Source organism: Teleopsis dalmanni, chromosome 1, assembly GCF_002237135.1.
Source record: "Teleopsis dalmanni isolate 2A chromosome 1, ASM223713v2, whole genome shotgun sequence".
Taxonomy (NCBI): domain Eukaryota; kingdom Metazoa; phylum Arthropoda; class Insecta; order Diptera; family Diopsidae; genus Teleopsis; species Teleopsis dalmanni.
Genome location: NC_051846.1, coordinates 115,372,085 through 115,374,367, shown reverse-complemented (window position 1 = coordinate 115,374,367; position 2,283 = coordinate 115,372,085).

The window sequence follows — 2,283 nt, the reverse complement described above, 5'->3', positions numbered from 1 at the left end:
GGTCTAAAAATATCAAAATAATACTTATCACATCAACAAATCTTTTATTAAGAACGATATCTCTGTGTTGTTTCTTAGCATTTGCACTGAAATTAGTTTTCAATTCAATGATTTTCCAACAAAACTATCTTGAAGTAAAACGCTTCGCATTTCACAATAGATAAAGTGTGAATGAATAAAAAGGTAGACGAATGAGTTCATTGATTTTTATTGATTATAATCAATAAAAAAGTCCTATCTGGGTAAACAAATTTCAAACATGTACCAAAATATCTCAACTTAAGTCATTGACAATAAGACTTGTAAAACACAAAATGAAATGGAAAATTTATAAATCCACAAATTCAGACATTCATTCTTGTATTCAGCTGCTCTATAATCATGACTTAAAATTAAGATTAATATGTAATAATAATCAATAACACTAAGAAGTTAGACATGAAGCACATTGGGTTCCAAGACATCTGCGAATGTGTACTCTCTTAGGACGTTGCGCCTTACCGCGTAGTTAGAGAGATGTTTGTTTCCAATACAAAATCAAAAAATAGATAACCTTCTGTGAATTGACATTGTAACGAACTTGTTCTCTTTTACTTATTCATTTTCGAGCATAAGTGGTTACATTACATTGATTTCATTATCTTTATATATAAATTTATTTGTTTGTCTGTTCGTCTGTTCGTTACTCAATAACTTTTTAGTGACTTAAATAATCTCCTCATACTCTCAGACGATATTTATATAGTTTTTACGCATAGTACATTCGTTATTAGTTATAATTTTAAATTACATATTCATAAATTTCTGCCCCAAACTGTCGACTCAGTTCAGTACGCAATAAAAAATATTCAAATATGGCTAAAATACTTTAAAAGTGTCACATCATTGTCTGTGATGATGCTTTAAATACATTAGTAGGTGGTTTTAGACAAACATTACCAGTTATATCACTTTCAGCCTATACTGATGAAATCAACGCATGCCTAAAATCATCTATTTTTACATGAGGCTATCCTTATTGAATTATTTGTATTTGACGTATATAAATATCAAGACATTCATTTACTCCTTGACTTCGTAGATAGTCCGTATTAATAATGTGAAGTGCTTATAAGGATTCGAAATAACGTGAAAATATTCGTAACATATGTAGTGCATATAAGTTTTTTTGCAGTTCAAAAAAAAAAAAATAATTAAAAATAATTTTCGTATTAAAATACTAAAGGTTAAGTTGACATTGACAAACACTATTAACAGAGCTTAGACTTTATTCTTAGAACAATTAATTAAATTATACCCACTGATTGCTTCTCACATGAAGAAACCTGACAATCTCTTTGTCTATACAGGTATTGGAATAATAACAAATATTATATAATTGCGAAGGAAAACAGCGTTTGCCAAGGCAGCTAGTAGTCTTATAAAACAAATTCGAAATAAAAAACGCTCAAACCTCAAACTGTTTATAAGAATTTTCTAGGTATATATAAATCATAGAAATACAGTAATAAACAATTTTTCTAACGTTAGGATCAGTGCAATTACTTCAAAATCGATTAAGCATATCATAGAAAGATTGGTAACGCCTTGGATGTTTTAAATACATATATTTACAGTTGACTATTCATCACTTCTGCTTTTGCAGTGACGCGAGCATAGTAAGTCTACTTGACCCAGTATGTTTGAAACTGACAAGATTTCTTTTATATCTTGGTTTTGCTCATGCGGAATACATAGGTGGGTGTTGTGTTAAACAATTACGTTGCCTCTATATCACTATTTGCCATTCTTAAGAATGGAAATTGAGCGATATGTCGCTTGGATTTTCTTGTAGCTTTCAACAGCGAGTAATCTATTGCTTTTGTTGCTGTTAGTCCGGAGATATTGAATGTGTACCTTAGTTATACTTTTACTGGATATCGGATTTTGCAAAAATATTTATACTAAATATTCCTTTGTAATGACACGGTGTTTTACACTGTTCTTCTACATTGAAATTTAGTACCATTATTTGTGAAATATGTCAAGTTCGGTACCAACAAAACAGGATTTTCGGGAAGCATTATTTATTTGCCTTAATCAAAAAAAAAAAAACAACTACTGGAACGTTTTTGTTTCGTTCAAGAAAATTATAATGAATACTTGTGCAAGCTCAACTCAGCAGACCTGAGAAAAATGGTTTAAATCATTCATAAGTGGAGTTTTTCATTTTAGTGACTAATATGGCATTTACACTGGCCTAAAGCGCTCATTTCAAATGAGTCATTTAAAAGTGTTTACATT